The 23,282-nt window shown below is 43.4% G+C and overlaps 1 protein-coding gene across 5 annotated transcripts in view; it reads left to right on the top strand.

Annotated features, from left to right (window-relative positions):
- Nucleotides 1-1,646: 1,646 nt before the first annotated feature.
- Nucleotides 1,647-23,282, top strand: part of RALGPS2 (Ral GEF with PH domain and SH3 binding motif 2) — a 115,678-nt gene continuing 94,042 nt past the window's right edge. The window contains exons 1-2 of one of the 5 annotated variants that reach the window (XM_048312445.1): nt 1,647-1,804; nt 2,910-2,955. The gene's annotated coding sequence lies outside the window, so the exon portion shown is untranslated. Of the gene's footprint in view, nt 1,805-2,050; nt 2,150-2,909; nt 2,956-9,038; nt 9,127-23,282 lie in introns of those variants that run through there. The other 4 variants (XM_048312447.1, XM_048312443.1, XM_048312444.1 and 1 more) reach the window with 4 other exon arrangements.

Genomic DNA, 23,282 nt, shown 5'->3' with positions numbered 1-23,282 from the left:
TACGGTGGTAAAAAACCAAACCCAAAACCAACCAAACAAAAAACACCAAGAGGAAACAGTGTTCTCAATGTTTCTAGGCACAAAGCTTTAATAAAATTGGGGAAATGGCACTGTACCTAAAAGCAGTGCTTTTCTTTGCCTACTGTCAAACTTGTGCCTGTAGTTTCACAAATCCTTCCTGCCTTATTTCCCTGTCACGGATTTAAAAGCTGGTACCCTCTTTCCAGCCTGCTGGACTTGTTTAATCTGGATCATGGTACCTATATTCTCACCAGTCTGCAAGTCTATTAAAAATCAGGCACTCTGCATAGCAGGTGGCTCTATATTTCATTAAAACCCACAGCAGGTGGCCACAGATCCAATGGCAGCAGTTCCAGTACAGGAACAAATTACCAACTCCATCTCCCATGGATGTGAAGGAAGCAGTTGACTGTCTTAACTCCACGACAAGATGAAAATAAGTCAATTCACAATTTAATGAGATTACGCCTCGCTTTCAAAGCATTCAGAATATGTGTAAATGGTAGCTATTAATTATTGCAATAACTCACTGGGGCCGGAGCCTGCCTGGCTGCGGATGGGGAGGTGGAGATGCCGATTCCTATCCCCACGACAGTAGCACTGCCAACTCTGGCGACTGCGGAGAAACTCTTGCAAAACCTTGTGGTTTTCTGAGGGCTTTCACTCCAGAAATGGTGCAAACACCTTGAAGGTCTTGTTTTCCCCTCATTAGCTGATTATTCCCTAACGACTGTGGGAGCAGAGAAGAAAATCGTTAGGAGTCATTGCACTGCGTCCCTTCAGAACGGAGGTCTTAGCAATGTAATAGTTTTAATTTTGGGGCCAGTTCCTTTCCTTGTCCCCGTTGTCTTTTCGCTCTTTAGAGAGCGGCGCCTCACGGAGAGCTCAGCCTGCAGAAAAGGAGGCTCAGGAGGGACCTTCTGGCTCCCCACAACTCCCTGACAGGAGGGGGCAGCCAGGTGGGGGCCGGCTCTGCTCCCACGGAACGAGGGACAGGACAAGAGGGAATGGTCCTAAGCTGCGCCGGGGGAGGCTGAGGTTGGACACCAGGAGGAATTTCTTCACAGAAAGGGTGAAGATGTAAATGTAAATGAACTTTGCAGCGAGGGTGGCAGAGCACTGGAACAGCTGCCCAGGGAGGGCGTGGAGTCTCCCTCTTTGGAGACATTCCAAACCCGCCTGGACGCGTTCCTGTGGCACCTGCTCCAGCGACCCTGCCTGGGCAGGGGGGTTTGGACTGCATTATGTCCAGAGGTCCCTTCCAACCCTAACAATTCTAGGATTCTGTAATTAGACATTGGAACGAGCTGCTCAGGGAGGCGGCGGAGTCACCGTCCCAGCAGGTGTTTAGGGAAACACCGGACGTAGCACCGAGTACCTCGGTCTGGTTGACACGGTGGTGTTGGTCACAGGTTGGACTCGCTGACCCCGGCGCTCTTTTCCAACGCCATCGATCTCCTGACGGAGCGAGCGAGAAAACTCCCCGCCCTCAGCGCCGGTGAGGGGCGGGGGGACGGCGCTGAGGCGGCGCGTGCGCAGCCCGCGCGCGGCACCGGCAGGAGGCGGGTCGGGGGGGGGGTCTCTGCGCGCATGCGCGGGCGGCGCGGGCGGCGCGGGCGCCCCCCCACCCCGTGTGTGTGTGAGTGAGCGTGTGACGGAGCGTGGCCGCGGCCGCCCCGCGCCTGCGGAGCCGGGGGCGCGCAGGGACCCGCGCACACACCGCAGCCCCTCCGGGAGCACCTCCGAGCGGCCGCCCCGCCGCCATCCATCCCCCCTCTCGCAGGTGAGCTGCGGTGTCGCGGCGGGGAGAAGGAGGAAGAGGAGGAGGACGAGGAGGAGGGAGCCGGCGCCCGCCTCCGCGGGGCTCATTGTCCGGCTCCGAGGAGGAGGAGGGAAGAAAGGAGGCTTCACCCCGGCTCGCACGCCGGGCCCTGCAGGGCTGTTGCCGGCCGGGGATTGGAGGCGCTCCGTCCCCTCCCAGATCCGGGGAGGGTCCCGGCCCCCCCGGGGCTCCACCGCCCACCTGCCGCCTTCTCCTCCTCCTCCTCCTCCTCCTCCTCCTCCTCCTCCTCCTCCTCCTCCTCGCACGGGGGTGGCGGGGAGCGGGGCGCCGGACCCCTTCTCGCCGGTGTGTGCGCGGGGGTGCGCGCGGGGCACTGGCCTGGCTGCCGGACGGAGGGATGCGGGGTGCGGGGAGAGATGCTCGCCCCCCGGTGCCTGCGTGCGGGGCTGAAGAGTGGGTTATAACGTGGGCACCTCCCCGTCGCTGTCTGGGGAGCCCCCGGGGACGGGCGTGTTGGTGCGCGGGGACGGGCAGAGCCGCGTCCGCCCGCGGGGCACCGCGGGGGCCGGAGGGCGGGCGGCGCGGAGGCTGTGGCGGCGAGATACCGCTATCCATCGGTCCTGCCCGAGGGGTGGGCCCAGGGACCGGGACACGAGGGCAGGGCAGCGCACAGGGATGCGGACACGAGGGGCAGGGCAGCGCACAGGGATGCGGACACGAGGGACAGGGCAGCAGGAAGGCATGGGGACACGAGGGACAGGGCAGTGCCCAGGGATGAGGATACGAGGAACATTGGGTGTAAGCAGGGGGTGAACGCCACGTTGCACCACTTTCATGTAAACCAGGGTAATTTCAGAGCATGTTGCCTTTCAGTAGACAGGAATCTGCTTTAGAGGATGGACAAATAGATGCTGTTTATTAGACGTGAGGCATGTTTAGCATTATTTCTTTCCTGGCAGCAGATGCTGGAAAAGCAATTCTGTAGATATATTTGAAACCACGATGAGTGGTGATGACAGGTAATAGTTTGGAGTTACTTGCCCTGTGGGTTTAATAGTAGTTACAGGCCTGGTGAAATTCTGTGGATGTGTTTATCTATTTGCAGCTTTCCTATACTGTCACTATTTGAGAGATGCCTCTACTGACAAAAGGTACCTTTGCACAGGTCTTATTCCTGCACCCCTCCTTCTGTGCCTCTGCTGAATTAAGGAGCTTTGCAATCACAGATAGCTAGAGGAGGTGGAGACTATTTCTTTTCAAATGGGATCAGTAGATAACCAGGCAATCAAATGTTTGATAGGCCTACAGCTTTTTAGGTTTTCTCAAGATTGGAAAATATGGGATGCACAGCGACTATTTTCTTTTTCTCTCATCACTGCTTGCTTCTGCAGCTGACTTCATTTTAGTTGTACTGTGGTGGTGTTTATTTCTAAACAAAATGGGTGTAACATTCTGTGCATACCAACCAGTTGTTTGAGACCCTTTTTGGTATATAGACCTATTGCATGTTTTACTGGTTGTACGTAATTTTATTTAATGAACTTTGACTCACCAGGTGTTTGTTTTAAAACATTATTAACTCTCAACAGGGCATTAGAAATGATACATGGACCAAAGCTTGACAACTACTCACGCATTTTTTTCATGTATTATTGTAAGGTGTAGTATCTGATAACAGAGCCAGAGGACTTCCACAGGCACCTCTGCATGAGCTGTACTGCCTTGGACCCTGCTTTTGGGAGTTGATATGACCACATGGGTGCCAAAACTGCTGGAGCGAGTTGGCACCAAGTGCCACAGCATAACATTGTAGAGAAGTTGATAATTGCGATTTTTTTCTAGCAGTGTCTCTGATAGAAAAACTCTGGAAAATATTTTATGTTTCTGGGCTCTGTATGTAAATTCTTTTTTTTTTTTTTTTTAATTTAATTTCTATGGTGGGCTTTTTTTTTTTTTTTTTTTTTTTTTAAGGCAATCTCTTGTAGAAGCAGAACTGTTTCTGCTTTCCACAGCCTCTGCACATCCCTGCTTGTGGGTTGTCTGCAGTCCTGCTCAGAAGCTGGCTGAAGCTGGGTCACTGGAACTGAGAGGGTGCCCTCTGGTGACATCTGTGTTTGGAGCTCGGGCTGCATGTAAAGGAACACTCCGGCTAGTCTGGAATTAAATACCCCTCCCAGCACAGCTGCGGGTGTGCTCTGCACTGAGCTGCTGGTGTGGCATGGCCGAGTTGGGGAGACAAGCAGTTGTGAATTCGTGTGGAGGATGTACGGCACTCACCTGGTGTCTGTGAGCTCCCGTGTGAAATATTCTGCCTCGTAATTTATTTTGCTGCATTTTGATAAGAAATGCTTAACTCAGTCTAATGGAGACAACTCCGCCTAGAAAACCCCCTTCATGAGGTTATCCTCTTTACTCTCCAGTGGGTTTTGTTTGTTTCTTTGGGGTTTTTTTCCTGTAGAAATGTGGGGGTTTTCCTGCAGAATTTTGGAGAGGTCTTTTCCTTTCCATGCTTTTATCTTGCCTGGTGACTGTAGATTAAAAATGCCAGTGTTTCAGTGTTTTATTGATCTTTATGTTGCTCAGCACTGATGAACAAGAATGAAGATACAGGGCTAACTTTAACTTCAACTACTTGTGTAAACTTTGATTTTTGAAATTGACTGTTTGTACAGAAAAGTAATGCTCAGTCACAGTGTGCTAATGCTCTGCTTGATGTGTTTGAATATTAAAAGGTTTGAATTGATAAGCCACACCTCCATCTTAATCAGCTTGTTCCACTATTTTTTTTTGATTGAGATTAGGGGTTAATCTTTTCCTTTATATTTGCTTGAAGCTGAGTCATTTGAGCTCCTCCTTCCATTCAATAACTAAAGCTGAGTTGAAAATATCCTTTAGGGGTGGGGAGTGTAATTGGTTGCATTTTGTCAAAGTATAAGCCACCAAAGGCATGATGCATTTCTCTTCTACGTGTTGTTTACAGCTCTTGTTAGAAAACACACTTAGAAATGACTTTTCAAAATTACGAGGAAACATTTCTGTTAAAAACCTTTGCATTTAAATACCTGGAACTGCTGCAGTAGGAATCACCTTTTAATATAAGTGTGTGTGTCATAGTTATTGCATGAGCAGAAGCTTTGTGGGCTTCATGTTTTGTCTGTTTATGAATTAATCACCTTAAAAGACTGCTGAAGCGAGTGTGTCTTAATATTGCGGTTGGGTGTTTTAAGTAGATGCTCTGTATGCTCAGTCCTCTGGAACATGTGGATGTGTGACTGAAACTCTTTTTCCTTTACAAAGATCCATAAAAGCCTCATAGGATTCCAGGGAAAATGGCACTGGAGTCCCTAGTTGTGGGCAAGCTGGTCTCACTCAGACTTCTGCCCAGCAGGAAGGGGCCATCCGAAATCCGAGCTGGAGCAGGGCAGTGTGAAGTGTCTAAGGGCTCCCAGCGCTGGCTTTGTGCAGTCAGGAGGAGCTGTGTGAAGTGGAGAAGGTGGGGGAACAGGGAGAGGGTGGCCCGAAGCCCTGAACAGGGAGGATGTGTTGTGCAGCGTGGTGTGTCGTGAACGCTGGAGCTGCTTGCTCTGACTCAGAATGGCATAGATGATGGGCATTGAACCAGCTTGTGGCCAAGGGAGGCTGTTCCCAGGCTGTGTTTCAGTTTATAGGAGAGTTTGTCTAGAAAAAGGGACCTGTTTGCTAAATGTTACAGTACAGCAAATAAAACACTGGGAAATCTAGTGAGTCACCACAAAGTATTTTAAAATGTGGTGTTCCTGACCTGCATTTGAGGCTGATCTTTACTCTCTTGGACTCGCTGTTCTGAGGTGTGCCGCCCTAGTACACTCTCAGCTGGTGTTTTCAAAACTCCTGACGGGCTTCCAGATGGGTTGTAGGCTGTCATATGGCACAGGTGGTGTCTTCCTTGAACCCATGGAGATCCCCTGAGTTTGCTCACAGAGTCCTTCCTACTCCAGCCTTATTGTCACTAACTTTTTACATGTCAGTAACTTCAGCACAGACAAACAACAGCTCGATGAGTAAGGTGTACTTTTCCAGAAGGATGGGATTCCCTTTCTCTTGCCTTGTCTTTGTTGTCCTGCAGTCCTGACTACAAGAATGACAGTCAAGGTAAAGCTGGGAAAAGAAGCATCTGTGTACCCTAGAGGGCCTGGAGGCTTTGCCCTTATTTCTATAGGTCTGAACTGTTTAGGTGTGGTTTGGCTCTTTCTATCAACTGCATCAACAAGTCAAGGTTTCCTGCCTCAGAAGCTCCCTGGCTGTGCTGCAGCGCACACCTTTGCCTGGCACTGAGGCTCTAGAGCTGCTTGGTCAGAGTATCAAGAAACACTCTTATCAACCCCTCCTGAGCATAGTATTTGTGGTTTAAAGACCTGCCTATTTCTCAGTGGTAAAGAGCAGCCTCCTTTGTTAAAGATTAAGGCTGTAACATGGCAGTTGATTTGGTGCCAGACTTGAGAGAACAACACATCCATTGCTGCTCGATGGTCAAAGGGCAGCCTTTCCCTTTTCTCTTCTGCAGGCAGAAATTGCTTGCAGTCCCCTATGATAGGACAGATCTTGATTCAAACTCTCAAGAATAGTTATTTATTCTGTTTCTATGAGATGTAGGACTTGTGGCCTGTTCTCCATGTCTGTTTCAGAATTTCATTTGTATTTGGATGTACGCATACATTCCATAGGCAAGGGAAGCTGGAGGTTGCATGTGAACGTATGCCTGCCCTATTTTCCCTGGTCTGTCTGAGGAGACTGTGAGCCTCTCCCATGAATTGCAAGTGTGACCACAACAGTTAATGTAGCTCAGTGCCTCATCAGTATGTAGTTGAGATTTGAACATGGATTAGAACAAGCTGGCTGAAGTTCAATCCAGATAAAATATACATGATGATGTGGATGTAATTATCAGCCTCCCTAATTGAAGGGCTGCATTTACCATTTGGTAGAAGTGTTAGTGCCCTCTGGTGACTCACATTTATTACTTGTTCTTAGCAATCATATTGAAGCAGTAAAATCAGTTTTTTAAGTCTTTGACTGGAAGAGTGGTACCCCCTCAACTGATCAGACCTGGAAAATTTGACTGGAAGTCATCTTTGCCCTTCCTCCCATGGGTTTTAGATAGTTTTGTAGTTCCTAGTGCAAGTAAGGAAATACAACAAGCCTGGGTCAGTTGAGGAGTTGAGACCAGCATGCCCAGATAATAAGCAGAACTGCCAGCAAGGGAATTTGACTGTCAAGCTTGCTATGATCTCCTCTGCCAAAAAGTGGTTGGCCCAAACTATTAATTTCTTGGAGCTCATGAATCTCTTGACTTACACTGCTTGTCCTGTGTGTCTGTCAGCTGTCCGAGGACTAAAGCACACACAGAAGAAATGGGTAACAGGGTTTGCAGAGGAGAAGCTTGAGATATCCTGGCTCTCGTGCTGTAATTCCATTTTAAAGTGATTTGGATGCAAAATGTGGTGCAGAAGGTTTTGCTGGCTTTGGAGCTGCCTGAGTGGCACTTATGCTTTGGGATATGTACGTGTCACCTCTTTTCCTCTTTAATGGAGCAGTGCTATTGGCAGCAATCAATGAAGTCTGACGTGACCTAGGTCTGCCTGTCCATGCTCTGACCATTGCTGTAGTAGTGTGGCATTAAAAGCTGCTTGATTTGTGCCTCCCTCATTATTCATTAAGGGACTGCTTGGAGACTATGGAATCTTCTCTCATTGAAATGGGCTCAGATTGATTGTGCTGGGGAAGAAGGATATTGATCTTTTTCAGAAGTTGAAGGTGTATTTCTTAGATAATAGTGGCTAGATAAAACTGGCAGAGGTCCTGAAAAAAGTGATCTTAATGCAGTTTGTAAATTGGATTGCTTTTATCCCATTATTAATGTGCCCGGGGTTTGGGGTAATTGTCTAGACTGTAGTATTATATTTTAATTTAGGTTTAGAATTAGTAGTATAATGTCACAGAGTGACTGGACTCGGACCAGTAAGTGAATAAACAGGGCTGGTACAAAGCACATTTTCTGTTGTGATACATCCTTTTCAGATTAACGTGTAGGCAGGCAGAAGCCTCCTGTGAAAAGCTGAAGGTCTTAAATTACTGTTTTTCTTCATGTATGAATTTGTCTGAGGAGGTGTGTAAGCACAGGTGAGTTCTGTGTAAAACTCAAATTTATAAACTCTGTAAATGGTTGTTTCTAGTCCACTTGTTTTATTGCCAGGTTGTTTGTTTAATCTTCTAATTGCTCTGAATTTCTGTTGCTTGCTTGATAACTTTGGGGTCCTCCACGCTTATTTAAGTTGATTTGTAATTGAATTAGGTTGTGACCCCATGTGCAGTGAGGCAGCTTATTTATTGACTGCTCACTTCTCACACTGTATTGGCAGAAATAGAGAGATAAGGTAGTAGAGAGAACTGCATCAGGGAACTTACCCAGCTAAGAAATTAACCCTCCTTGCCTTGTTTTTTCAGTTTGATAGTTCCCCCAAACTGTCCACTTCAGCCACACAAAATCTTGGGCTAATGTCACAGCAGAGAAAGGAACAGGAAAAAGTATTAGTGGTGGAGATAACTGGCAAGTATAAAGTCAAGTTCCCATAAACCAGCTGAAATTAAAAGTGGATCAGATGACATTTGTTTATAGCTGAGCTTGTGGAGTGTTGGTATCTGGTTATCTTGAATCCCTAGATGGGTGTGCAAGTCTGGGAGCTTGGGATAAACTGTTTCAATTTTTATGCAGAAAAATTTGAGGCACTTTAGGATCCTTGTGGCAGTCCTGAAAATTCCTTTTGCACAGAGCTAAACTCTGCCATTGTTTCATCTTCTACAGTAGGCTGGTGGAGTGAGTTGAGAGTGATGATGGTGTTACTGGAAACTTGGTAATATAGCTGATCATGTCCAGAAGTCTGTAAAGTATTTTGGGGATTCCAAAAGCATCTGCAATTAGCAGATGCAGGGTGTTAGAATGCTGGTAGCATTGCACAGTTTCCTACGTGTTCATTGTGGATTTCAAAATGCACATAAATTCCAAGTGCCAGATCAGTAGAAGATAAAAAGGTCCAAAGATTCAAGCTACTCACTGTCCAATTACTGCATCACTGTTTTGTGCTGTTGCTAATTAGTAACTTTAATATTATGAAGTGTATTGATAAAGCACATGGTTATGTGGATGACTCATGACTGTTGTATTTCCTCTCCACGGTCATGTAATTAACTTTCCCTGTGTGGTTAAAGGGTACCTGAGCAGTGCTGCTGTTGCTGGCCTGTCCAGACCCCTCTGCCAACAGCCACTTTTCCCATGTGCTTTCTTGGTAAGTCTACCTGAGTAGTGGCAGCTATCTCGTTTATTTTTAGAATATTAGTCATGTACTTTTAGACTGACCAGTGTGTTTAGGCATTAGTCATCAGGCTTGTCTGGTAAGTACCTCCACATAACTGTGATATTATTATTGATCAGACTTTTACAGAAATATGCCAACAGGCATTTTGGAAAAGAATAATGTGTAAGAGTGGAATCCATTGAGTTTAGTCCTTACATGCAGTTGAAGTGATTTGCAAGTATTTTCTGGAGCTCAGAGTGCAAAATTACTGAAGTATTAGGAAGATTTCTGCTTAGCTGCACAGAAACCCTCTGCTTCTGAGAGACATGAGTGTGGTGGACAGCGAGCAGCCTGAAACTTGAGGCATTTGTTAGGGTGGGTAAAACCTGGCCCTTGCAGGTCTGCCTCAAGATAGGATGAGGTTAAACATTACCTAGCTATAAGGCTTTGTTACTGTTACCTTTTAATATGTCATCACTGATGGTGTCAGGTGTGTGGTTTCTTAGGAAACTGTTTTCCGTGTTATTTGTATAATGGCAAATGTCCCTCTATAGTAGAAATGGTTTTGCTACTTCGTGTTTGAAAAGTGCTTTGCTCACCACCCGTGGCTGGTTGTTTCTCTGTTGATTATAATTTCTTATAATCCTCCTCTGGGTTTTTTTGTCCCTCCCAGGCTGGGCCTATTTTGGATTTCTTTTGAACAGATTTTGCCAGATAGCTCTTTGATAATGGATTTTGGTATTCTTAGTGATGTGCCTTGCTAACTTTTTAATGGTGCTTTAAACAAGTACATAGTGTGTTACATTGGACAAAGGAAGGTAGTAGTACCAAATCTAATTGCAGTATGAAACTGGGATTCTTTGCCTGTATTTTATACCCTTGTGGAGCCATAGGTATGCTGGCAAAAGACAACTTTGTTTGTGGAGATTGTTCAGCTCTACTGCCTGTATCTATTAAAGTGGTCAAGTGTCCACCTGGAATAGTTTGAAAGGAATTTGGAGAGGAAAATGGTGCTAACCAAACTGTAGTCAGGAGATGAAAGAAAAAGGCAAGCTTGATAAGTTTTCAGGGGAGATGGGTGCCAGAGGTACAGTGTTTTATAAAGCTGAAGTCACATTAAAACAATATGAAGTGAAAAAAGCTACTTCTGAGGTACAGTATTTCGTTACCTTTGAGGAATGGCAGGTAAACAGATGGAGTGCTCTAGGAGCTGCTTGTGAGTAGCTTCCTCACTGTCTGCATGTAACGACTTGCCCTTGTACTTAATTAACTCGCTGACTTTTTTTTAATGTGGATAGGGTCTATGTGACAGAACTTGAACCGTATTTCATGCTGTGACTTGCCTTTAACACTTCTGAAAAGTCAATCTTGACTCTTCTGAAGCTGTCTTAGTGGTGGGAAGGCTTCTTCAATTAGGACCTAGTTCATGTTTCAGATAAGGCAATTTAATTTATCTTCAAAGAGGCATTTCTCTAGCTGTGTATAAGCTGCTATTCAGGGACATGGGTTTGTTAAGAAGAGAGGTCTAAACCTGTGTTCGAGATCAGCAGCTGGAATTGTTTTAATTTCTTATGGTTTTGGTCATGAATGCCATATGACTGGGAGGGAGAGGGGAAAGAAATACCCACGTATTTGTTGTTGCACATTGCTAAATTATTTTTTTGTATGTACAATGGAAAGTTTTAAAGTATTTAAGGTGACGTTATGTCAGGGCTTATAGAAAAATTTACTAAGCATGCAAAATGGTATGAATTCTTAAGGATGTTTAGACTAAGAGAAGTGAACAATATGCACTATTGATTTGAGGCTGATGTGGTTTTGTTGAAGAATAATTCTCGATCTGAATTGTTATCACAAGGCAGTAAAGACATTAATTGAAAGAGTGTTGTCGAGGCCAAAAGTCTTCTGTAAAGGGTAGGTTTGGAAAATGTGCAATCTGTTGTGCAGATCTGTATGTTGATACACTTCAGAGGTGTGTTGTATTTGTGTCGCACTGTTAGACAGACACAGAAATCCAGTTGGCATCTGTTAAGTGATACTGCTAAAAAGGAAAGATAGCTCCTTGCATTATTTATCAGACAAACATGAGAGATGTCTTGCTAAGCTATTGCACCCACAAAACTTTGCTTAAATCCCTCATTTGTCAACAAAGGTACGTTGTAGAAGAGTTTAGAGCTTTATTTCAGCTGTACCTATTTTTTTTTTTTTTAAAGCTAGCTCTTGTTTTCCTGACTTAGGAAATTATTTTACATACTTCATCTCTTTTTATGAGGTAATAGTCTTAAATGGAAAACAGAATCAGGCAGTAGTGGAGTTAAAGGACATGGACAGAGGTGAGATCTCTCCAGGGACCAGGAAAGGACAGGCTTCCCTTTGCTGCCTTGGGATTTGCCAGAGTTCTGTGTTGCTTTCAGGTGTCAGATTTCTGTGTCTGGTACTGAATGTCGTGGATATCTTCTTGATTTTACTTGAAGTGAGGGAGGAGAGATGAGGAGAAGTGATGGACTTCAGCAACTGAAGTTTTTGTTGCTTGTCTCTTTCTCTGGTGTCATCTTTCCCTATTACGGTCCAGCCCATTAATGGAATTGGATATCTTTTTTCTCTGGGGCAGTAGGGTGTGTTTCTATGATCTTATCATTAGACTTGCTGATCACTGTTTCTTTGTGCCCTCTTCTGTATTTATGATTCTCCTAAAGTTGGTAGAAGTGCTTTGCTTACAGGAAGAGAATTGCTGTCTTCTGGAATTCGTAATTAGCATCTTCTCTGATGCTGGGGAGGCCAATGTTTTTTAATGTAACAGTCCTTAAAATCAGAGAACGCCTCATGGAAGAGATAAAGGAGTCTTGCCTAGGTTGGAGATTCTGCCTTTTGTGAATTGTGTTCTCTTCTGGGTATGGGGCTGGGTCGAGCATGTGCTTCTGTCCCAGGGGGAGCTGATGTTGAATTGGCTTCATTTGTCAGTGAGGGAGCTGGTTGATGCAGCAGTCTCTGGTAGAGCAGCCCTGCTGTCTGATGTTTGCCAGCTCTGTCAGATTTATGGTGTTTATTAGCCACACACAGCTCACCTGGAAAACCCTGCTCTGTTGTTTGTGAACAAACTAGATTCTTCTGTTGGGAGGACCCTGTAAATCCCTGGATTGCATTTAAACTGGTAGTTGCCTTGCCTGTTTTTGCTTAGGTGGCTTTTCTTTGTTGTCTTGGAGGTAGTGAAATATAAATTTGTATAGGTCATTAAAATATCTTTGCTTTTAAGTGATAAAGCTGTTTCAAAAGTATCACCTGCCAAAACACACTAACCATGTTGTGGCTGGTGACTTCAGGGTATTCCACCAGTAAGGTACTAATACCCTATTTATGATGTGGCTGGTTCTCATTATGTTTAAATAACAGCAGGCCCAGCATGAACCTCCCCTACTTGGCAAGCTGAACATGAAACTAAAAGATGAAAGTGTTTTCAAAGTGCAGCCAAGGTATTGACTTTTTCAGCCATTCTTTCAGCAGGTAAGAGGCAACTTGCTTCCTGCTAGTATGGAATGGGGAAATGAATTACTAATTTGTGTTTTGGTTTCGTTTTTTAGTTTGGTGATATGGATGATCTTGACTTTGGGATAATATTGAAAGCTCTTAATTAATTTAGTTTAAATATATGTATACACACACATGTACACATACATATATTTAATTGGGTTCCCTGTCCAGCTCTCCCAGCTGAGTTTGTTCCCAGCACAGCTTTCTCTTTACTGGGGCTTTTTTGTTGCTCAAGGAAGGCTGCTCCCCCTTTGGTGTGCAGCATCCACTCATACTTCTGATGTTGACAGATTTCCTTGTACCTGCAGAACAAGGACAGTAATAACATAAATTAATGACAGTAATAACAAAGCAGTATCAAATCCTTGTCCAAACTGTAACTTAGGGTACTCATTCCAAATACTTAGAAACTATTGCTGAGACCCTTGCAGTTCTCTGTGTTAGTCATGGCCATTTGTCATGTTTTTTCCTCCTATTCAAGGTGCATCTTGTATGAGAGCAAAAATGCTTGTCTTAGCTAAGCTGTATGTTTATGTGGCTGAATTGTTGCTTTAAGGCAGCAATAGAGGGCATGGCAGGGCTCAAAGAAGTGTTGTATTTTCATTTAGATGAGGTAAAGAATTCGTTTTCACTGGTTTGTCCACAATGACCAATGTCTGTTGCTTGAGAATAAGCCAGTGCTGTTGGGTATTCTGGGCCAGAAGATGTCCTCTGCAGAAGGGGGGAAAAAATATGTTTGTGCAAAATTTAGGACTGAATTCCTGCAGGATTTCCTGCCAGAAGTTGCCAGGAAAATGCTTACCTGGTAGATGTCTTAGGATCTGAGGATCTTTGCTTCAGTTCTTGTGGTTTCCCTGAGCTTTGTGCTACTTTATCACTGTGATGGTTTTGGTGAACCTGGAAAAGAAAGCAAAGCATTTTCCAATAATATTGCTAAGATTTTGGCTATTAGTATTACTGAAGTAGCAGTTCATGAAGGATTCTTTTGGAAGGTTCTAATCTGTGAGCTTTTGAAAGATAAAGTTGACATCACCTCGTGGTCACGTGACAATGGGTGTTATATCCCTAATTGTGATAGCCTCCTTTGTCATGCTATGCACTTTCTTGCATTATAGCATTCTAGATTTACTTTTTATCAGTTAAAAGATAAGCAAAAAATGGATATAATTGTCTTTTTAGTTAAATGAAATGTTAAATGGCATGATTTCCTTAAAAGGAAAGTGTTATCTGCTGTAAACCAATAGTTAATATTCAAAACACCATTCTCCTTCAAATCTCTGTCACAACTATATTGTGTACAGGATACCTCTGTCGTTACTCTTGGACCCAAGTTTTTGGCTTGCACATATCTGCACTTAAATCAGTCTTTAATGTCTGCTTTCATTGATTTGGCAGAAACTGACTCAGCTGTGTTTCGTAGGCTTAAGGATATGTTTGAGTGATAATTATCCAGTCATCCACAGAATGGAACAGCTCAAATATCCAAGTAGTTGGGTAGGATATCACTTGTGAACATACTGTGCTGAATTCATAGTGCTGGAATAATCTTAAAAAACCTGCTTGACAGTCTGTATCGAAGACATGTCATTAATCTTACCCCTACAGTGTCTTTCTCTTGGTTTTGTAACAAGAGTTTGAGGCTTGCCTTTACTGCCCTTAGAGGTATACAGATTATTTTGTGTAGCTGGTTCTTACTCTTTGCCAGCTATGCTCTTCAAATTAATGCTTGTGCTGCTACATCTCAGTGTCTTTTTGATGTCTTCTGGAAAGCCTTGTATTCTACATCAGTTAGACAAGTTCTGTAGATATTTATTATGTCATTCCCTCTTTAGGGCAGATCCTTTCATCAATAATGTAGATAGATGGCTTAGAAATGGCTCCGGCAGGGCTCTCATTTATACTGCACATTTACCTGAAATCACATTGGGATTTTTCTGGTGACTGGGCTGTTGCTAATGCACAAGCAATAAATGTGTTTACCAGAATTTCAGGTCTTCAAATAAATTCTTGTCTACCTTGAGTGTCTAAAGAGACAACATTGCCCTATGGTCTACTGTAAGTTTCTATTTTGATAACAAGAAAAAAGTCTGATACCATCTTAAAAAACATACTGTCCTCCTTAATGAAAAAGTTCACTCTGAATTTCAGTTGAAGCAAGCATATTCTTGGTTAACAGTTCCAGACACTGAGTAGGTCACTGGTATATGGTTGGGCCATCTGACTGTTGGAGTTCTGTACTTGAATTTACTTGGTTTCTGTGTCTCTATGTAATTTGGTTTCTATGTCATGTTTTATTGGGCAGATGCTTTGGTGGTCACCAGTTGCTGACTGATCTTGGGTGGAGAAAGGTGTTTAACATTAAACTATGGATATTTAGGTCTTCATCTGTTCTTTCCTAAGTTGGCTGATTTACTGAGGCCCTTCCAAAGGGAGTTAGAAATGTGGAAAAGAGGTGAATGGGATACGCCGATCGATAAGTAAGTGGTTTGTGTGTTGTTTGCTTGTCGAAGTTGTTTACCCTAGGCTTGACACACTTCTGTGAATGAATGCAGGGGCCAGTGACACAGGCAGAAGACCAGCTCTCTTCCCCAATGTCTATTGTAGTTTCCCATAATAGTCATCATACCAAACAGGCAATTCATAGGCTGATAGATTTTTTCCTGTTAGCACCATTTCTATAGTAACGGTGCATATCAATGCATGATGTTCAGGAAAGAATAATTACAGAGCACATCATTGAAATGTTGCTGTCAAAGGTGTTATTGATAAAGACTGTACTCATCTCTCTGAAAGCTGAATTTCAAACCAGACTATGATACTGTGTGTCCTCTTTGAGAAAGGTTCTTATTGTCTATTAGTAGCTTTACAAAAAAATACAGTAAAATGTTCTCTCAACAGTATTTTCTTCTGAGTGAGAAAGTCAGGCACTCCATGGGGGAGGAGTTTTGCCTTCTTTTCCTTAAATGTCAATCTTTTTTGCCTTCCTGTACAAGGCAAGGGTGCAGTCGAGGCTGGTGGATGTACCGAGTCCTTAGTTCTGTGGATTTGGAGCCTGTTACTCAGCAACAGCTGGGACTTTCTCATTTCTCTCTCGTTAAAAATGTGTCCTAGGATGATTGGATCATCTTGGTTTTGATTTGGCTGTTTGTAATTTTGACTCTAGCATTTAATGCTTCCAGGAGTTTATTTAATGAGTTGCATGGATATTTGAGTTTTCTTCACATCCCTATGTGATGTGTAGGTTGACACAGATAAGTCGTTGTGGATCCTCAGGCTCAGTTTTTGTCACTGTTTTTTTTCTTACATGTGCTTTTGGCATGCGAGTTGTGGTGATTGCTGGTGTCTGAGTTCCTGTAGCCTGTTTGCAGTAGCAAAGCTCAGGCTGTCAGTTGTCATCCCTGTCTCGCAACTTACAAGTGTGCGGTTGTACATAAAATTACATTCAAGTATTTTTCCCAGATCTTTTTCCTGTGAAACACTTTCTGTTCTGAGAGAAGGCATGCCACCTGCATGGATCCATTTGCAGATCATTACAATGGTTTTCTTCAAGTCTGCCTTCTGCTGATTTTTGTGTTGCCTTATTTAAAGTAACAGTATAAAAAAGCTAGGAATATAGAAGGCAGTTCTAGAGACTTTTCACAGTGAGATGTGATATTTTTGCTGATGCACAGCCTTAATAATGCTTCCATATTTATGTGTTGTTTGTATTATCCTCAAACAAAGCAAAACTGGATCTAAATCCCTCTGAAAAGAATTTTTGGATCCTGAAATCCAGGTTAGCAGCATTCAATGCTCCACTGTAGCATGCTCTTGAATATGATTTCCCTGTTCAGAATGGTGTATGCAGATGTGCTCTTCCTTTATTAATTCCACTGATATTGTGCCTGCGCTTCTTAGCCATAGTAACACTTTACAAACTGAGCATCAGTTAATCAAGAGGATATTAATCATTTACTGCTCCTCTTGTGTGCAAACAAAACTGACAACTGTATGGCCATGTGGTGGAGGTCTTGGAAAATCCAATTGGGGAATGATTATCATCTTATTGAATGGCCTAATTAATTAAAAATATTTGCTTCTGGTTTAAATCTTATTTATTTTCTTTGCCATCTTCTAATTCTTGAAAATAACTCTCAGTGGCTCCTGTCCTTCAGAAATACCTCTAGGTTATGTTTTTTCCTGTTGTGTATCTTTGGGGCAAGGAGGGATTCTCCTCTGGTTCGTCACTGAGGAAACCTGGATTTCTTCTTCAGGATGAGAAGAAATGTGGCTGAAAGAGATTAAGCTTTGGGTTGGCTTTCGTTGTTGGAGGGAGATGAGGAGGGCAGAACATTATGCTTTTGATGTACTTTCTGTGCTAAAAGAATTCCCTCCTGCTTACTCTTTTGGCATATGGGAAGGAAACCAAACTAGGTCTCATAAATTCAGAGGTTCCCTCTTCTGATAGCAATTGCAAAGTAATAGCCAGATCCAAAGGAATAAAGCTTTCTTCTGTGGACTTTTCTCAAGAACTACTAACAGAGGCTTGTTGGTGATCTCTGAAGGAAAGTGCCAGGGACCTGATGATTTGTAAGCAGTTTGTGAGCAGAAAGTTCTTCAGGTTTTGTGCAGTTATTTTCTTAGCATGCCTACATTTTGTCTTTTAACACTCAGCTGCTGCTGGAGAGGCCTTTGGTTAGCAGAAGGCCAACCTCTTGTGACCTCAGGCTAAACCTAAACAGCACGTACACATGTTCACATTTTTGGCTTACTCCATTTGTTGCCTGCAATGATCCTTTTCCTTCTGCTTGATTCATGCCTGTGTGAGGGCCTGGATCTGCCACTGCTTGCAGCTGTGTACCAGTTCTCATGCTGAAATTTGTTACCTTGTGCTAGAATATCTCTCAGTTAAGTCCTGTCCCTGGGTCAGTCCACTGAGGAAAGCTGCTTTTGCGTGGTGGAAGTGAGAGTGGTAAGGATCTCCTTCCTATTTGTGTGTAACTAACCTGGAAAAATTGCCATTTTGAGCTGAACCTCTTGGTGATTGTTGCAAGTTGATGACAGACTGAGCTAATGGTGTGAATTTTGTAATAGGATTTGGTAAATGAGTAACTTGTGCCCTGGAGAAGGATATTCTGGCTTTCACTTTTGGTTTTTCTTTCTTTATCTCATCCAAGGAAATGGGAGCTGCAAGGTGTACCAGTTCTTGAGATTAAAAACGAGAGCACTGGGTACTGGAGAACTGTGGAGAAGAGGTCTAGATAGCTGGAAACCAAGATACGAATGAGACAGAGCCTTGCTATTACCTTAATGTTATCTCTCTCTCTATTTCTTTTCTCTCTCCCCCAGCCTCCTTCCATTCCCAGAGCTGGGGAATGAGGTGCATAAAAGCAGCAATAAGATTTATTCAGGACAAATTATAGTGAAAGTGCTCTGTGAATAGTGTCTTCTTAAAGAATAGTAATTTTACCTAATTGCCAGGTAAAGCCTTTTCTAAGGTAAAAAAGAGAATCTAAATTTAAATGAACGTGTTTAAATGAAGCTTCTTTTTTTACTTAAAACTTCAGTGTCAAACCTAATGAAAGAATTTTTTGTTCCCTTTCTTGCTGTTCCATGGATTCTAATTTCATCTGTCTTGGAGTTTAACCAGCTGATACTGCCGTGACTGTTGAGCAACAGATGCTCAGGGAAAGATGTATGTGTGACATAAGTGAGCTGTGTGAGTACAGAAGTGCTTTGAGTTTCCAGCAGGACTCTGGAAGGCAGGAGTCTGTGTTACTGGGTCAGCTGTGCTGCTGGTGCAGCAGCGTGTGACAAGGTTTCTGTCAGGAAGGAGTCCAGCATCAGCTTAAGCAGCTATGGGGTATTTGCTGTCAGTGGTGTTGTCTGAAAACTGTTCAAGAACCCAATTGCTGTTATTCAGATTTTGAGCATAAATTTGCATTTTAGTCATACTTCTGGTGCATCTTCCTGGTAGTTAAACGCGGCAAGTGTGTCCTCAGCAGATCTCAGTTTCGTACCATAAGCAAGCTGGGGTCTCCTGGGTTCCACTTATGAAAGAAGTTTCACTGTCTTCAGAATACTTGCAGAATATCTGCAAGCCCTTCTGTGCATGCATTTCATGGAAAAAATGTTTTGGAAGCAAGGTGACCAGAACTGCATAGAGTACAGCATCAGAGTCCCTTCGGCATTGTTTTGCAGGTGGTGTTGGTCCCTAATTAATGCAAATATCTGGGTCTCATCTGGCTACTTCATGCTTACAGCTTTAGTGGCATCATTTCCAGCTGAAATTCACAGCAGAAATTTTACAGGAATCAGCTACCAGAGTCCTTTAATGATTGACTTACGGGTTTTTTTTCTTTTTGTTCTTCTGTCCATCGGATAGCTTTATTTGTCCTGTATTGTACTGCTTTGCTGTATTTCTAAATGGTTTTTGTTTTAATATTTGTAGTGGTATTGCCTATTTAATAACTCTTAGTAATCTGGGTTTTTTTAATATTATGCTTCCATATATGTTTTTTGTCATGTCTCTCTCCAATGTGTGTCTTCTTGTGTCTCTTATCTCAGTCTTCATGAGATAGGCACAGATTAGGCAGTGCTTTGCCAAGATTCACGCCCCTGGAGATTTCATAGAGTTTCATAGGTCTGGGATTTTATTATTTTCAGTGATAAATTTCCTGCAAGGGAATGGAGTAATATTAAGTTGCTTGAGCTATTATTTTGTCTTTTGTGGAAGTTTCTATTTTTATCAGTTTTGCTATCTTAATATCATCATGCTTACCAAAAACTGAATGAAAGGATGGCTTTAGGTGACTTTCATTTCTCCTCTTTAAGGGTACGTACATACTACCTTTATTCTTACAGTACAGTAACCTGGGTGGGTTTCTGCTTGGTGGCTCGAATGTGAAACTGAAGGATATCGTTTGGAAGGTGCAATTTGTTTTTTCTTTGTTGGTCTTTGCCTATTCCTTGGTGACTGCTTCATTGTGGGGCTTTTATGTTTGTTGGGTCTTTTTGGTTTGGCGTGGAGTGTGTGGTTTGCTTCTTTTTTAGTATGCTTGGTCTCTTAAGTTTTTTGGCCGTGGGTTGTGTTGGTTCTTAGCAGTTGTCTCAGCTTTTGCCTTTTAGACAATAAGTTTCCCTCCGCTCTCTAGTTTCCGCAAGATCAGGAGCTCAGGTTCATTGTGTCTGGAACAGACTTTTTTGGGTCCCTACTGTTTTTTGGTCTCTGAAGTCTTTGGTAGTGACTCTGCATTTATAGTTAATGATGATCCATGCAAGGCACTTTTGTTTTCTTAATGGGGATCTGTGATCAAAACAAATGACACTTTGTACTGACATTATGAGAAAGAACAAAGAGGATATTGGTCATCGTGACTCTTGAGCTATTCCTAAAACTTCACTGAGTTTGTTTCTTCAAAGCTGTTGTACTGTTCTGGGCAGGAAGTTTTAAATGTAATTTTAGGGTCGTCTTTTAAAGTGCTGTTTGTACAGTATTTTTGGGACAGTGTTTGACCTAAACTGAGTCAATAATACCTGCTGTGGGAGGGAGTCGGGCATAAATGTTGTGTTAGACATCTGTGAGAGTCCAGTACGCTCTGCCCAGGTTCTTTTGGATATTCCACACATGGAGGGGGTGTAATGCTTAATGTTAAGTTAACAATTTGAATATAGTTGATGTTACAGAGGATTTCTGATTTAGCAGTGTGGTACAAAATACACTGAAATCGCAATACAAATGCAAGTTCAACTCAGCAAACGACAGCAATTGCAGTGTAGAGTTGAAACACAATAGCAGCGAGATCCCCATTGCTGGTCTCTGGAGTGTGCTCGCTGTCACGATGCTGGTGTCCCCAGTCACCAGGCAGGAACACGTGGGTTGAAGCCAGCTCAAGCTCTCTGAAATTCCTTGTTTGGGTGGTTTTGTAGAGCCACGTCTCTGCTCCCCCGTGCTGCTGTAGCTAACTGGGGAGACTGTCGCGTCTAACAATGAACTCGGGCAGAAGCATTTACAACACCAGTTGATTCACTCAGCTGGGATGCGGTCAGTTGATCTACTCCACTGACAGAGCTGTTTATCTAGAACAAAGGGCACTCTCTGGTCCCCTTTGTGCTGAGATCAGGTCAGCTCTGCAGCAGCTGTGCTTGGGCACACCCTGCTGCTGCCCTTGCTCGTCCTCACCGAGCTGCCTTCCCTTTGGGGGGGGTCTAGGGAATGATCATCAGCACAGCCTTGGCTGAATTTGCAGAAAAACTCACTGAAGGCACCAGACGCTGCTTAGTTATGCTGGCTTTGGCTGGGATATAGTTCATTTTCTCCACAGTATTTAGTGTGGGGCTGTGTTTTGGATTTGTGCTGAGAACAGTGTTGATACCACAGGAATATTTTTGTTACTGCTGAGCAGGGCTGACACAGAGTCAAGGCCTTTTCTGCTCCTCACCCTGCCAGCACGTAGGCTGGGGTGCACTGCAGATTGGGAGGGGGTATAGCTGGGACAGCTGACCCCAGCAGGCTTATTCTAGGCCATATATGTAATAATATAAATCTGGAGGAAGAAGGTGGGAGGGGTGGCATTTGGAGAGGCTTTTGGCTTTCCAAGTCACTGTTACACAGGATGGAGCCCTGCTTTCCTAGGGATGGCTGAACACCTGCCTGTCCATGGGAAGCAGTGAATGAATTCCTTGCTTTGCTTGAGCACACAGCTTTTGCTTTCCCTACTGAGCTGTCTCCATCTCGTCCCACGAGATTTTTCACTTTTATCCTGCTGATTCTCTCCCCCGTCCACTGCGGGGGAGTGAGCGAGTGGCTGCATGGGGCTGAGCTGCTGGCTGGGGCTAAACCACAGCAATAGTCTAGATATTTTCATTGTTTGGGTGTGATGAATATTTGTATCAGTCTTTTTAGTTTGCTTTCTACTGTACAGTGTGTGTAGCATGAAGAGGTAGGAAGATACCACACAGTGTGTTGAGGCTTCAGGCTGGCATTAAATGCTTAGGTATTTTGTGCATCGTATAAAACACTCTCAATTCCATGTGTAATGCATTTCTGAGCACAAAGGCATTTATTAAATTGGAGAGGAGAAACAGACTGGAAGTTCAAATTACTCAGTGTAATTCAGTTTTGGTAATTGGATATACAAGGTACACAGTGAAAACTGTGACTCACTATTGCAGAGTGGTGACAGTCGTTCCACAGACCCAGCTGTGCTGCTCTGAACTTCTCTGCTCTTGATCACTTTCTGATTGTGCTGTTCACAGATCATTTTGCTCTTGAGCAGAAGGATGGTATAGGAAGCAAATGATTTAGTTATTCCAGTGTGAGGATTTTTTCAATATTTATCTTAAGTGCCACACTGACCAAAACTGTTGCTGTGACTTTCTCTTATTATGGGAGTGGTGATGTACTTTTGGAAGCTGCTAGACATGAGAGCATTGTAAAGGTTGCCAGTTCTGGAACTTTAAGGTTGATAAATATATATTTATAGCAGTTCAGTACTAATTCAGCTCCTTACTGTATCCTCACAAAATGTGAAAAAGTATAAATATATTCAGACATACTCTTGTAATGCAGCAATGGGCACAAAGGTATCATTGTGTGGACAGCTTTGTTAGGATACAGCTTGATGGCAGATGTTACATTTTGTGAACTCTGTTTCCTTTGCATGGAGGGGTTTTTTTTCCCTAAGGGATTTTCTACTTACTTTTAAAAACAATTTTAAAAATCCAATGTTGGCGTGCCTCATAGAAGTCACTTCTCAGCATGGTGGCCCCACATCTCACTAAGAGACAGAGTTCTCTCAATTCCCATCACAGTAACCAGGTAGAAGAGGAAGACCTGGATGAGCATGCAGCACTGCTGAACCTTCCTCAGCTCCTCTGAGGTGGAAAGTCTGTCAGGAAATACAGGGAGGAAGTTCTTGTGGATAGCTGTGGGTTAGGTGAGACTAATAATTGAGGAAACTGGGCTTTAACACTTGCTGATAGAGGAATTAGTGTGCTCTTGTTGATGTGAGGCTGATCTGCCAACTCCATAGGCTTCTAGGATATGTGGAGTTTCTTTTAATTAGCACCATCCAAATACCTCCACAAAAAAAGCCCCCAGAGCTCAGTTTTTTGTTTTTCCTTGCACAGAAGGGCTTCCCTAATTCTTTGCTTTTTTGCCTCCCGTTAATAAGGGGAAGGGGAACAATTGAAGCCTATGTGAGCCAAGGGTCAAATATATAACATTTAGTTTAAGATAGTTGGAGGAAATTGTGCAGTCTGGCCCATAACTGTATCATACAACTACTTTCCTTAAAAACACAGTGGTTAAAAAAACTCCCAAAATTTTAAAGGGTAGGGCTTTTTTAGCAGAAGAGATTACTTTGGGATAAATGTAGCACTTTGAGCATGTGGGGTGCCTGAAACTGGTTTTGAAGATGTGATACCTGTGGCCTCTACTGTCACTACAAAAATGAAACTTTTAATGCACCAGTTAGAGTTTTATTTCTGTGCTTTTCTCTTAAGTAAACGAAAAAGCTGTAGGAGAGAGGCACTGGGGAGCTGGGCATTTGCCAATATTCCCCAAGACAATCTGAAGGGTAATTGAGGCGGGAAAGGACAGGACAGCAGTGACACTCAGAGGCCAAAGATGAGGGTTT

This window comes from Corvus hawaiiensis, chromosome 9, assembly GCF_020740725.1.
Source record: "Corvus hawaiiensis isolate bCorHaw1 chromosome 9, bCorHaw1.pri.cur, whole genome shotgun sequence".
In the NCBI taxonomy this organism is placed as follows: domain Eukaryota; kingdom Metazoa; phylum Chordata; class Aves; order Passeriformes; family Corvidae; genus Corvus; species Corvus hawaiiensis.
This window is presented reverse-complemented; position numbering and strand designations above follow the sequence as displayed.